We start from the raw sequence: 15279 nt of genomic DNA on the forward strand, positions 1-15279 counted from the left end.
CACAGGACTTAGTATTCAAGAAATGTTTGCAGCTCTGATGAGTAAACTAGAAGCGACTAACAACAAAATAGAAGAAACTTCCAGGGATACTCAACAACAGCTAGAGGAGACTAACAGTAAAGTAGAAGAAACTGCTAGGGGTACTAAACGAGAGCTTATGAAAGTCATTCGGGAAACAAACACAGTAACCACTTATAAACTAGAGAAATCCATCAGGGAGACATAAAAGGTTTTAAAGTTGTAGACGAGAAAATAGAGAATGTAATAAAGGAACAGAGGGCAGTGTTAAAGATTTATCACAAAGAGTCAGAACTGGGGAACAAGCAGTGGTAAATCATACCGGAAGAAATACAACAAATATTAAAACTTGAGATCAAAATTTCAGTAAGAAGATTAATAATGAGATGTGTCAACCTTCAATGTAAGCAAGAAAGTCGATTAAACTTGGTCAGCTTTGTCGAACAGAATAGATTCAGTTGAAACTAATACTTGTAATGTTACTTTCATCCGTCTTGATTACAAAATGGTTATTCATATGACCGGTTTCGGTTCCTCTAAAACCATCTTCAGATCTGATATTTCGGTTACAGGAGTAACCCGTACAAATACAGCAACTTTCACATGCTGCGTCACATGTGACGCGTAGCACAAAGGTTGGCAGCTTGCGGTTACGCAAAAGAATGAACGCTGTAAATTGATGCGAGTTCGTGAATACGTAATCATCCCAACAAACCGCTTACACCTTACCACATACAGAACCTTGCGCTCATTTGTTTCACCAAAAATTAATTTTTAGTGTTGTTTACTCAAAAGTTTGTACTGGTCTCGCAAATCCTGCCTCGAAGCAGGTCAACAAATATCATTATTGGTCTCTCTCCACTTATCTGCGCTTCAACTGCCTTTGTCACCCTGTTGCTCTGATTTTACTTTCATTTTAATCTCTCAGGCCAGAGTACTTATCACTTTAAATTATTCACTAAGCCTACAAAGATGACCGAGCGAGGTGGCGCAGTGGTTAGCACACTGGACTCGCATTCGTGAGGACGACGGTTCAACCGCGCGTCCGGCCATCCTGATTTAGGTTTTCCGTGATTTCCCCAAATCACTCCAAGCAAATGCCGGGATGGTTTCTTTGAAAGGTCACGGCCGACTTCCTTCCTCATCCTGCCCTAATCCGATGAGACCGAAGACATCGTTGTTTGGTCTCTTTCCCCAAACAACCCAATACAACCCTTTAAATGAAACCAAGAAAAAACAATAGAGGGGGAAACAATTATTAATTGACCAAACAGAATTCGATCACACACCGCTCTTTCAAACGACTTGGTTGCTTCTATTTTATTAGTGACTATCTTCTGTCCCTATGGCTATTTGGAATTATTATTGATTTTTACAAGCTCTCCCTATGCGGTTAGAGACATCATATGCTTTCTCAGTGTACATGTTCAGCTTCAATGCTTTTTACAGCTAATAGTGCTCCGACCGCACCCAAGAGCGTGTGGCATCCTTATATCTGTTCACACTACAAGCAGTTATGGGAGAGCAAGAAAAGCTGCACTTGTAGTTAGCTATTGAATGACGCGTTAATAGGCAGGTAAAGGTAGGCACCACAGCGGCTGATGGCTTTGTGACTGTCCTTCTATCACGATTTACGCGTGTATCGCTAAGAGTAGGCCTCTCTACTAGCCAGTACGTGACACTTTTAAGAGCAGTTTCACCCTTTCTGATATCTTCTTAAATCTTGAACAGTTTTAAATATTCTTGTAGATGCTGCGCTAATCGGGAGAATTTATATAAATGTAGTAGTAGCCCTTCTTGGAATCTTCTTAAATCGTGTACAGTCGTAAATATTGTTGTATATACTGTGGCACACGGGAAAATATAATAGTCGAGGACTATTTGTATTATCATTTCTCGATACTAGCACAGCTAACCACGACTTCAGATTTGGCTGCTGGTTCAAAGCCACGATTTTAATTAGAAAAATACCATTTAAAAGTAATGAATATACCACACCCCTCCCGGGTTCGATTCCCGGCGGGGTCAGGGATTTTCTTTGTCTCGTAATGACTGGGTGTTGTGTGATGTCCTTAGGTTAGTTAGGTTTAAGTACTTCTAAGTTCTAGGGGACTGATGACCATAGATGTTAAGTCCCATAGTGCTCAGAGCCATTTGAACCACACCAGTTGAATTGTTTAATCTATACTGATAAGAGATCTCGAGCGAAATACACTCCTGGAAATGGAAAGAAGAACACATTGACACCGGTGTGTCAGACCCACCATACTTGCTCCGGACACTGCGAGAGGGCTGTACAAGCAATGATCATACGCACGGTACAGCGGACACACCAGGAACCGCGGTGTTGGCCGTCGAATGGCGCTAGCTGCGCAGCATTTGTGCACCGCCGCCTTCAGTGTCGGTCAGTTTGCCGTGGCATACGGAGCTCCATCGCAGTCTTTAACACTGGTAGCATACCGCGACAGCGTTGACGTGAACCGTATGTGCAGTTGACGGACTTTGAGCGAGGGCGTATAGTGGGCATGCGGGAGGCCGGGTGGACGTACCGCCGAATTGCTCAACACGTGGGGCGTGAGGTCTCCACAGTACATCGATGTTGTCGCCAGTGGTCGGCGGAAGGTGCACGTGCCCGTCGACCTGGGACCGGACCGCAGCGACGCACGAATGCACGCCAAGACCGTAGGATCCTACGCAGTGCCGTAGGGGACCGCACCGCCACTTCCCAGCAAATTAGGGACACTGTTGCTCCTGGGGTATCGGCGAGGACCATTCGCAACCGTCTCCATGAAGCTGGGCTACGGTCCCGCACACAGTTAGGCCGTCTTCCCCTCACGCCCCAACATCGTGCAGCCCGCCTCCAGTGGTGTCGCGACAGGCGTGAATGGAGGGACGAATGGAGACGTGTCGTCTTCAGCGATGAGAGTCGCTTCTGCCTTGGTGCCAATGATGGTCGTATGCGTGTTTGGCGCCGTGCAGGTGAGCGCCACAATCAGGACTGCATACGACCGAGGCACACAGGGCCAACACCCGGCATCATGGTGTGGGGAGCGATCTCCTACACCTCTAGTGATCGTCGAGGGGACACTGAATAGTGCACGGTACATCCAAACCGTCATCGAACCCATCGTTCTACCATTCCTAGACCGGCAAGGGAACTTGCTGTTACAACAGGACAATGCACGTCCGCATGTATCCCGTGCTACCCAACGTGCTGTAGAAGGTGTAAGTCAATTCCTCTGGCCAGCAAGATCTTCGGATCTGTCCCCCATTGAGCATGTTTGGGACTGGATGAAGCGTCGTCTCACGCGGTCTGCACGTCCAGCACGAACGCTGGTCCAACTGAGGCGCCAGGTGGAAATGGCATGGCAAGCCATTCCACAGGACTACATCCAGCATCTCTACGATCGTCTCCATGGGAGAATAGCAGCCTGCATTGCTGCGAAAGGTGGATATACACTGTACTAGTACCGACATTGTGCATGCTCTGTTGCCTGTGTCTATGTGCCTGTGGTTCTGTCAGTGTGATCATGTGATGTATCTGACCCCAGGAATGTGTCAATAAAGTTTCCCCTTCCTGGGACAATGAATTCACAGTGTTCTTATTTCAATTTCCAGGAGTGTATTAAATAGGTACACGACAGAGACAATATTTCTTGGGACAGTAAATATTTTTCAGCACCATAAATACCCATTTGGAGAAAATGAAAATCATGTCACGATTACATCATTGGTGGAAAATGACTTTTTTTATGCGTTCACGAACGATTTAAAGGAAGTGATCTAAGGCTGCCGTATCAAAAGAGAGGAGATTATATGACATTTCTGAGTACCTAGACGTATTACGCAAAGAGGAGTCACAATGTGAATATAAACTTCCTAAAGGAGATCGAGAAAAGTATTTTCTTAAACCAATTGTTCTACTTTGATTGGAAATACGATGACGTTCTGAACAGTAATGCCTCCGAATTTATTATATGAAAAGGCTGAAAGGTTTGTAAATAAAGCAAAGTCATTAAGATTTAACATCTTTATTCTTCGTGTCTGCAAATTTGCAACTCTCTGCCGCTAGAGGGCTCCAAATTATAGCGTGGAACACGGCGCTGTGTGACGTACCTATGTCGGTGCGGGGAAACAGCGTGGTGTATCCGAGTTTCGAATTCGGAGCGTTCGTCCGCACGGGGCGCGACGTCTCCTCAAGCATGAAAATGCCAGAACATACACGAGCGCTACGACATCCCCAACAGTCCGCCTCCTCGGGTTCGCTGACATCGATTATCTTCCGTGATTACTTGGCCCAGTGAGGTTTTATCTCTCTTTAAAACTGAATGAGTACATTCGAGGACTTCACATTGATTTTGGTGAAGTATTGCAAGCAGAGAACACGTTGTGGCTTCCGTTCTTTCTCTTAACAAGAACTCATAAACGATTGCTCCGCAAATTAAAAAATTATCTGGATGTACACGTAGTTCATAGGCAGAACGTTCTATTACGTACATATGTGTTTGTAAAGACAGATTATTGCTGCGAGATAGGTACCTCAATCGACAGTCGCTTGCTGACGAACAATAGTGACAGTGAATAGCATCTGATATACTAAACAACACCTTTTACTCGTTTCGGTCAATCTTGTGATTAGTTGGTGCCTCGAGGAAGTTGGCTTTGTTGCCTTCCATATTCTCATTTTTCAGTTAAGAGTTGGAAAACCAATCCACAGTAGCCTAATAGTAACAACAAGGGTGTGGCTACAGCCTCTTAAAACGATTCTCAGTTGTTTTACACCGCATTTTGTAGTTTCTTACGTAGCTTGTCGAGAATCTGTTCGTCGCTTCACTCTGTTGCCGTATCGACCCACAACAGATCTACCCTGACGGACAAATCGCACAGTGAGCTGCTGTGTGGATACAATACTTCTAGTAAATTTTGAACTGGAGCTGATCTGGGCGATGAAACTAAAGCACCGCTAAAATTTTTTCCCGTCCGTTGACAAAGGAGCACAAAGCAAATCAATCTTCTGGAAGAGACAGTCAACATCATAAGCATAAGAATGTCGGCAGAGATAAAAAACTTATGGAAAATATAAAAAGTGCTCCAAACTATTTAATAGCACATACTGGGTAAACAGAAAGGGTGAAGAAGGTTATATCTTTCTGGATACTATTAAAGAGAACGGTTTAGGAAAATCTGTTTTAGAGGGAAGTATACACAGGATGGAAAAAGCGAGTGGTACTACTAAGAAAACATAGAAAAAAGTTCTTATGTAAGAAACATAAAGCAAAGTACTGCAACACATTAGTCAAACTAGAATGTGTCTGCACTTGCTCAAGTTCATCTCTAAATGATATGCTTAAAGAAATAGAAATATTATAAAAAAGAATGTTGAGCTAATACCTCTGCCCTGCGATTGGATTTTTGGTAAATCAGCTGTTTCACTTTTGTGACGACTACGATGGCAAACAAAATGTGTTGTGGCGTCTTTTATACTTAAATCCTCACCGCATCTATAACACAGGTTCCTGGAGCAGAATTACCACAGGTGCTCTGCAATGATACCGTCAGTTCTTTCAGTAAATTGAACTATACGAGTTCTGGAAAGTAATGGCTCTGACCTTTTATTTTTTTGTTCTCAACATTGATTGAGGTATTACGTGTCATGCACGTTACATGTCATGTCAATACTGACGCAAGTTGCAACCCTCTGCCGCCAGAGGGCTCGGAATTCCAGCGTGAAACATGGCGGCGCGTACTGTAACTATGTTAGTGCTTCAGAAAATGTGCCTACACTTTAAATACATAGAAGAAAGAAAGATACCATCGATGATGACTGTATCGACATCAGTGGTGTGTGGCGTTTGGCTATTCGTGTTCGTAACGGAGGAAACGGTGGTGCTAGCCTGAACTTATGTGACAGAGCTCGGAATTGTCAACCGTGTACGGCAACCGACGAGACTAAAGGGAATGGAACTGATGAACTCGTCAGACACAATCATTCGACAACACAGATACAGCTCTCAGGTAAGTGTTGCATATCACGAGAGCGGAACTGCAGTACAGAAAATTGTGTGGGCGGTGTGTGCCTCAAATGGTCACTCATGGCACGAAAAAAAGGAGATTGGCCATCGGCCAACAGTTTCTTTCATAGATGCGGAAGTGCAACGCTCAGTACCAACGTAGTTGCCGCTGCGAACCGACCGCGTGGTGAAATGATGCCGGGGCTGGGCTCCAGTTAAGCAGTTTTAATTAGATATGGTACCACGGTACTATAGGTTTTAATTTTTAATATTGACTTTGCCTTACTCTGGCATGTTATAGTAATTTTATGCTTCAGAAGAAGGCTAGATTATTCTAAACGAACCTGGATCAAGACCAGAAAATTTTCGCAACTGAGGCGGATTTTTCAATATATTAGTCTATCACAGTTGCTGACGGGGCTGCAATATGCTAAAAATTCTTATACTCTGAAAGGAACCTAACTGGTATCCACTCGTTCACTGTTGTGGCAGCCACTGCTCCATTCGTTCAGACAGACGCCGCAAAATCAAAGATTGAGACCACACAAGCCAAACAAGGTAACACACTATTCATCAAATGCAGGGACAAGAGAGACGCAAATACAGACACATCTGACCGAGCTAGTTAATGAGAAGGAAGAAAAGAAAAGAACCAGGAAAATTAAGACAGCAAACAAAGTAGTCATAACTGAAACAGAAACAACAGAGGAAACCAGGAAACTGAAACAAAATTCGGAGCTAAATAAAAAACGGTATGTGGGACACCTAAGCCGGAAGTGATAGTATATGACGTGCTAGTTACTAAACAAACAGAACTTGGAGGGAACAATTCTTAAACGAAACCGAAGTCAGGTTTAAAACAGGCCCACGGGAGAAGCTGACAGTAAATTAAGCGCTGGAAGTAAATGCAAAAGTCAGAGTACAATTCGTTACAGACAAAAGAATATAGATTAGATTTTCATTAACCACTGTGAAGGACTGGGTTGCAGCCACCAAATGCTCTATATTCAACTGCCACGACTGTGGGCACATCGCGAAGAACTGTGAGGAAACAAAGCGACATGTTACCACTGTGGAGAGTGTGACTATCTACAAAAGAACTATAAAAGTACAAAGCGAGCTCCATTGTGTATGTCACGTGCAAAAAGGAATAAATCATGCAGAAACCCGGTAAAGACTGTGCCACGTACCAAATGTTCTTGGAGCGGGAGATTCAGAGAAGCGAAAATGGATTCTGAACCATTGTGCAGTCTGGTGGCGAGCATTACAAGAAACCACAGAGTTAATACAAATGCATCAAATGTCAGGTCCTCAGTCGAAGAAGATGAAACACTGTCCACGAAGAAAACTGTAACACCTGTGCCCACTGATCAGATTATAGAGTTACCTTTCATCTCTGCAAGGAACGGTAATCTCCATCAAAAAGAAAGCGAGATGCTGAAAGGGACAAAATATTCTGGTTGACTGGTAAGAGTAGATCGAGAAGAGACATAGCGACACAAAACGGAAACCTAACTGTCCACATAGACAAGGGCGATAATGAGATGAACAATGAGAAGGCCAATAATAAGAATAATGGAGAGAAGGAGTGGAGTTTCTGGAAGTGTAAGAAGAAAGGAAAATTAGGAATGGACAGCGTGCCTACCTCTAGACTAGAATGATTTAAAAAAGAAAATACCCTCGATTTCAGAGTGTTGAAAGTGCAATGAATGCAAAATGTTACAACAAGAATAGAAATAATGACTACCTTAAGAAAATTATACATAATAAATCAATATCTTGAACACAGTCGCAGATACAACCACATGTAGAAAATTTAAAAACGGCATTGCTGGGTCGACACGACAGACATATTTTCGTAATGGACGGAAACGCGAAATCAACATTGTGGTTTAGTGGCAGAGTAGCGGATGAAAGAGGACTCTGCCATTAGTACGCTATACAAAAACTTGGCTTTCATGTCGTGAATAGATCTCTCAATCCACCTACTTTCCAAAATCACGCAGGCGCGGAAAAAAGTACAGATATCACACTCACAAACTCGAAAGTTAGTCACCACACGGCCAACTGGAAGCTCTCTGATGGACTTACAAGTGACCATAATCTCATTTAATTTACAGTTACAAACTCAGATAATGACTCAGTCGCTAACATCCAGCCCGAGCGACTATACAGTCTACGTAATGCGAAGTGGAAACTTTTAAAAGAATACTTCAGGATATAACCAGAGCAAGGAAGTGGATTTGATGTTGATCGGGGCGGACGAATTGGTGTGAGCGTTGCAGATGGCGTAAGGCAAGGCGATCCAGCCCTCTTAGAAAGTCAAAAGCGCTTAAATTATCCGGAGTCCGGCACTTAGTCCTTTAGACACAGAGCAAGGCATGCGAAGAGTCACTACCAAATAATCTTAGGGGAAACAAAGCGCAAAGAAGGTTGTGTTTCTATCTAACAGTCAGACAACAACATAACAAAACTATTAGAGCAAACAAGTGTAGAAAACTGGAGACGTATATTAAGAACTAAATGGTAACAGATGTTTGAGGATTTCTACATAAACTTGCCACAAACAAGCTTCGATCACACACTGTATTATCAACACTGAGACGAATAGACGGCACGATGACGACATAATGGAAGCTATAAGTGCAGTATCTACTCAGTACTTTGTTACCGGACGAAAAATGGTGAAAGTGTTCGCCCTCGGTAGCTGAGTGGCAAGCGAACAAGCAACGAACGAAAGCGAACAAAATGAGATTTAAAAAAATAAAATAGTTGCGTCACTATCTTGTGATGAGCTATTTGTTAAAAAAATGTGGTCAGCGCGACAGAATGTCAGTCCTGAGGGCCAAGTTTCGATTTCCGGCGGGGTCTAATATTTTCTCCTCTGAGGGACTGGCTGTTGTGTTGTCCCAATCATCATTACTTCATTCCATCGACGCAAGTCGCGGAAGTGGCTTCAAATCGAAAGACTTGCACCAGGTGAACTGTCTACCCGACGGGAGGCCCCAGTCAGTACCAGCAACACCTTCGCTCTGAATTACTTGAGCAGCACGGGAATCGCAGAGTTGTGATTCCACTTGCCCACGAGGATGTGAGACTGGGAATGATGAAGTTAAAGACGAAGATAGCACCAGGACCTGACACGATACTAGCAGAAGTGTTGCATCAGCGATTGGACCAAATTGTGCCATATATACCAGTGTTATTACATCTATATTTCTTGCACGTTCGGGTGCACAGAACTTGTAAAAACTCGCGCAAGACAAAGACCTGGGAGCACTGAAATCTTACAGGCCGATTTCAGATTTCTTTGATAAATTCTCTAGCCGAAGTATAGAAAAAGCTTCCGTGCCGCCGCCTCAGGGACCACAGAGAGGAGATGGGCATGAGCCCCTCGCAGTGTGGCAGAAAAAGGAAATCCACCAGGGCTGCGATACATCACGCGGTGGAGATTCTGAACACTTCAGACGACTAACATGCTACAGTCACAATGACTGATATAGATGGTGCGTTTGATAATTTGTGGCGGCCTGCCCTGTTCAAGATACTGAAACAACTGGACTGTCCACAGATCTCCCTAAGACCATGAACAAGCTGGCTAGACTCAACGTTTCAGGGTACAATGACACGCATTGAGAATTTACCGTTGTGCACTCTCTGAGTCTGTAGTCAGTTTTCAGCCAGTGCATGGACCCACTGAGTACGTCTCGTAACGAATTGAAACATCGCGCTGTGAGGGCAGAGACGTGCCCTGGTAAGGCTATCAGAAGATTTCAACACCACCTCGGTGGAATCATTCCGCGTCGTGCTCGGAACCTTCCATATAGACACAACAGCTGCGATGTACTGGCTGACGAAGAGGAGACAAGATAAGGAACTGAGATTTCCAGACAGGGCATCACAGAGAAGCGCCAATGGTTCACTTTATGACACATCACGGCTTTTATGCTGCGCACTGACACAGCGTAGGTCGCAGCCAGAGTGCTATTTGCACGTGTGTGTAACATGGATCACCAAAACACATACTTTTTCACTGTCACCGACATAGAGCGGCACGCAGAAGCTAACGCAGTGCGACAATAACATGATACGGTCTATAAAAGACAAAGACGATTAGGAGATAATAAGTAAAATGGCTGATGTTATCTCAAGGACACTACAGGAGGAAAACAGACAGACAAGTCCTTATAACAGAACACTGTAACACACGAGGCACGTAAGGCGGCAGTTACAAATTTCCAACTCATACACCAACACAGACGGCAGTACCGAAACACACGCTCACTCAAACAGCGACAGTGTTCACCAGCACGTACCGCAGACAACCTGGCAGAACGTCTAGAATACATAAACTGTATTAGAATAAACACTGTAATGCAATCAACCCTCTAAACCTGTTCTAGCTTACATAAAAAAAGAAGACATCTCTATCACGCAGTCATTATACCACTGCTGGGACATAACACTTGCAAGTGAACACTTAGCATATAAGCAACATAATAGTTAAAATTCGAGACACATAATATAGGAACTGAAGGTTAATTAATAATCCCCAGAGATAACATCCTTTACACTCACACACCACTGCGCCTACCTAAAAGTTATTGTGTTTTTGTAAATAATGTTTAGAAATAATAATCCGTAAATTAAACTGTAGCGAACGGGGACTGCAAGGCTCAAAGTAGTTCCGAGGCATTCACACAACGCTGTCTCAAATAGTGTAACATTTCTCTATCCTCTATCATCATGTCATCTTTAAATTTCAATATTTTTGTTTTGTTTTTTATACTTCTGTTTCTAATATACTCTTATTTTATTATTGCTTCCAATTTTAACTGCTGAAAACTTAAATTGATGTTTGTAATGTGAAATATGGTTCGTAATCTACATGAAAAGCAGTAAAATGAACGACCTGTTATAAAGTGTAAGTCAACAGATCTCTAAATGAGCAATAAACCAAGTCCAAATAAGTTCAAATATCCCCATAACAGTCTTCGAGATTATTGCACAGACAGGCTAGTGGAGTTGGAATGTAATAGAGCGAAAATTGTGAAATACATCACAAACGCTGCCAACGGGATTTGTTTGTAGTCGAGAGTTCTGTAATGGTGTCATAGAGCCATTACTAAACCAGCTTCGGAGCATAACGGGCCCTAGAGGTTTTTTCGCCTATGCACACGGTCTGATAAAAAATGTTCAAATGTGTGTGAAATCTTATGGGACTTAACTTCTAACGTCATCATTCCCTGTGCTTACACACTACTTAACATAAATTATCCTAAGGACAAAAAAACACACCCATGCCCGAGGGAGGATTCGAACCTCCGCCAGGACCAGCGGCACAGTCCATAACGACAGGGCCCAGACCGCTCGGCTAATCCCGCGCGGCACGGTCTGATAGTTATAGTATCTGCTAACATAAGGATTGAAAGGGAGGAAAATAATAGCGTGGTTCTTGAAAGAGTAACTGGTGCATAGAAAACAAATTAACGATAGTAGCGCACAAAACAGTTTACTAAAAGGAACGTAATCAAGAATGAGAAATTTCACAAGCAGAATGAATGACTAACGTGTGAAAAGAAAAGCAGTTTGTAGGTCCCCTGGATTTAACACCGACGGAAAGCACAATGATCCTGCACATGTAGAAATCTTCTGTCAGATGATTTAAAATGCTAAACAAAACAGCAACAATTGGCCAAAAATGATGTCAGCTTCCACTTAGTACAATAAGAGCTTACCTCAACGCAATCTTTCTTGCTATTGTGGGCTATAGTTCGACCGTTTGGGCTCATAGAGCCAGATAGTTAAGGACATCATATGCTCTTCGGCGAGCACAGAAAATGGTATACCTGCGCCTCAGGAACTGAGGCCCTGCTGGTAATATTAGACCTGCTACCTCTAGATATAGCAGCCAGAAAGAGTGCTCCACAATATTGTCTCAAAAAGCGCGAATATGATATGATAATGGACATATTGGGCACAAGAGCCATATCGAATAAGGAAATAAAGGCACTCATTAACAGAGAATGTCAAGAAACCCGGGACACTGCAGAAACAGGTAGAGGACCTATCAGCTCCTTTCAAGCGTAAAAGAAAGAACGAGAATGATATACCTCCTCCCAACCAAGGGAACTATATACTACCTGTCGAGACATGGTCCATATACCAGCTACTTAGCAAAAGTGCGGGGACGCACCACAAACAATTGTGAATGTGGAGCAGCCGGCATACTGGATCACATGGTATGTGCCGTTAGACAAGATGTTATAGACCAAGACAGGAACATATTTGCAAATGCAACAGTCTGTAATATAATAAGGAATGAGGAACTGTGGTATAAGCTGAACTCGCTTGCAGCTAAGATATCAGCTTATGAGCTGCTAGCCTACACGGCTGTGAGACAGACAATAAGAGGCCGTACTTCATGATAACGCGACGTGCCAAGGCAGAAGATCAACCTACATCAGCCTTCTCGAAGCAGTGAGGTGATCAGCCTAGGGGTGGACCAGGAAGGATTTCATAAGACCCCGACAGCCAACTACCGACCATCATACCTTGGGTGGCACAGCAGCGCAGCCCCTGCGAATCGTGAGTTCCATCCCAGTGTGCTGCGCTTAATCATCCAAAAAAATGCGAAATGCAGCTGGGTTTTGATACCAAATACAGTAGTATAGTGTAGTGTTGTAGTGTAGTCCAGAATAGTGTAGTGGATCAGTAGTGTGTGCCCTCTGGATTCCGGATGAACAGATACCTTTGCGCCAGGTGGCCAAATGACAGTATGTAGGCTTCCTTTTTTAGTTATTATTATTATTTTATACAGATATTCTATGTAGATTTTTCACCCTCTTAAACAGCATGTTTACCTTTTACTAACGCATTTGAAACTATGTTAAAATATTATGTGCCATATTCATACTAATTCTTGTGTTACGTTAGGAATGTTCTTCTATATGCATAACAGACGAAAAGAAAATAGCAAATCAATGAATCATAAATTGTACGTAGCAAGTCTATTTTAAGCTGGACTTGGAAATTTCTGTAGTTTTATCGTGAAATAGTTGTGAACTCTGTTTTCCAGATCGATAAATTTCAGTCTTCTTCCGTGTACAGCAAGTCACAAATCATAATGTGCTGGTACGCAATACACCACCGAGGATCGCTTCATAGAAGTTACTTTCTCTGCAAATGTGTACGTAAGAGTAATTTTTACACTCGATAGGAGCATCTTGACTGATTGTCAGACGAGCTTGTGTTAAATCTCCATTGGACACCTGTAATCGGCTTGTTTCGCTTTCCCTCTTGGGAAACTGACCATTACTGAAATAAAATATAAACTGAGTTCCTGTTGAGCTATGTTTTCCTTGTGGACCTTGATTTTAAGAGACACAATTTTTAAAAACAGGGTTATACGTCCGTTTTCAGTGGAGGAAGACATTCCTGACACTGCTAGCGTGCTAAGGGACATTATTTTCCCCCACGGTTCACCTGTTGTATTAACCTATTTTTGTCGAATACCGCTACGCCCCCGACTCAAGTATCACCTATGTAAGGAAAGAGTTTTCCGCGTTGTCTCATGTAAGCCAGTGGTAAACTGGTCGTGGCGGCTGCAACATTTTTATCGGCTGCTTTAACGACAACTGGACCATCATGCGAGAAGCCTGAAAGCCCTACTGCGAGACGGGTAGCGTCACGAACTGATGGTGAAATCCATATACTTGTCTACGATACGTGTTGAACGGACGTCACGCTGCGCCGTCATCCGCAGAGGAGCCGTGGTCTGCCTGTGCGAGACGCCTTGCGCAGTCTGCGCACGCGCCGGCCGACCCAGACGGAGCCCGCGCGTCTGTTTGCGGCCCTCATCTGCTGGGTTTGCTCTGCTCTGGACCCTTAACTATGTCTCGTCCGCTGAGTCCTGGGGGGCCGTCCTCATCCCACAGTGACCTGCAGGGGTGCAAGCCCACCGGTCTGCGACTCACACGACTCTTTGCATACCAAGCAGAGGAGAGTTCTAACTATTGTATTGTGGTGGAATAGAATAGTCACTAACAGCTGGCTGACCCTCATGTTGCGACCGAGGTGCTCTGCAGTCAAGTGGAATCTCAAACATTTCGACTGGCAGAAAATACACTACTGGCCATTAAAATTGCTAAACCAAGAACAAATGCAGATCATACACGGATATTAGTTGGACAAATATATTATACTAGAACTGACATGCGATTACATTTTCACGCAATTTGGGTGCATAGATCCTGAGAAATCAGTACCCAGAAGAACCACCTCTGGCCGTAATAACGGCCTAGATACGCCTGTGCATTGAGTCAAACAGAGCTTGGATGGCGAGTACAGGTACAGCTGCCCAAGCAGCTTCAACACGAAACCACAGTTCATGAAGAGTAGTGACTGGCATATTGTGACGAGCCATTTGCTCGGCAACCATTGACCAGACGTTTTCAATTGGTGACAGATCTGGAGAATGTGCTGGCCAGGGCAGCAGTAGAACATTTTCTGTATCCAGGAAGGCCTGTACATGACCTGCAACATGCGGTCGTGCATTATCCTCCTGAAATGTAGGGTTTTTCAGGGATCGAATGAAAGGTAGAGTTACGGGTCGTAACACATCTGAAATGTAACGTCCACTGTTCAAAGTGCCGTCAATGCGAACAAAAAGTGACCGAGACGTATAACCAATGGCACCCCATACCATCACGCCGGGTGATACGCCAGTATGGCGATGACGAATACATGCTTCCAATGTGCGTTCACCGCGATGTTGTCAAACACGGATGCGACCATAATGATGATGTAAACAGAACCTGGATTCATCCGAAAAAATGACGTTTTGCCATTCGTGCACCCAGGTTTGTCGTTGAGTACACAATCGCAGGCTCTCATGTATGTCATGCAGCGTCAAGAGTAACTGCAGCCACAGTCTCCGAGCTGATAGTCCATGCTGCTGCAAACGTCGTAGAACTGTTCGTGCAGACGGTTGTTGTTTTGCAAACGTCCTCATCTGTTGACTCAGGGATCGAGACGTGGCTGCAAGATCCGTTACAGCCATGCGTATAAGCTGCCTGTCATCTCGATTTGCAATGATAAGTAAAGTTTTTTCTGATAAAAACGATGGATTTGTCGACATCTAAATTTACACATTAAGAAGTCTTTACTGACTGAATCTGTCTCTAGCGGAACCTTGTATGGGAGTAAAACGTGGACATTAAGCGGTCCAGACAAGAAGAAGGTAGAAGCT

The sequence above is a fragment of the Schistocerca gregaria genome, chromosome 2, assembly GCF_023897955.1.
Source record: "Schistocerca gregaria isolate iqSchGreg1 chromosome 2, iqSchGreg1.2, whole genome shotgun sequence".
Lineage (NCBI taxonomy): Eukaryota > Metazoa > Arthropoda > Insecta > Orthoptera > Acrididae > Schistocerca > Schistocerca gregaria.